A 596-nucleotide genomic window follows, 5' to 3' on the forward strand; every position below is an offset into this window, starting at 1 on the left:
TGGGGACCCTGTATTCAGTTCGATGGATGGCTGTGAGCCTCTACATCTGTGTTAGTCAGGTACTGTCCTAAATATAGCTATCTCCTAAAAGGCTCTGACAGTACCTGGGTTAGTGTTCTGAGCAGACCTTGGGCACAAGCTCTGCATCCAGTACCACAACACATAGAGAAAGCCATACTCTCAGGTGATCTAACAATCCCAGGATCCCAGGCTCCCAGGCTCCCAGGATCCCAGGATCCCAGAATCACAGGACCACAGAGACAGCTTGACTCTGAAGATTTCTGACACAACCAGGATCACAGGAAGAACAGGCTCCAGTCAGATTTTAGCAAGGGCAGGTAGCACTAGAGTTAACCAGATGGCGGGGGGCAAGTGTAAGAAAATAAACAACACAAACCAAGGTCACTTGCCATCATCAGAACCCAATTCTCCCACCATAGCAAGTTCTGAATACACCATCATACCGGAAAAGCAAGATTCAGAACTTAAATCACTTATCAGGATGATGATAGAGGACCTTAAGAAGGCCATAAATAGCACCCTCAAAGAAATATAGGAGAACACAGGTAAAGAGCTAGAAGCTCTTAAAGAGGAAA

The sequence above is a fragment of the Mastomys coucha genome, unplaced genomic scaffold, assembly GCF_008632895.1.
Source record: "Mastomys coucha isolate ucsf_1 unplaced genomic scaffold, UCSF_Mcou_1 pScaffold8, whole genome shotgun sequence".
Lineage (NCBI taxonomy): Eukaryota > Metazoa > Chordata > Mammalia > Rodentia > Muridae > Mastomys > Mastomys coucha.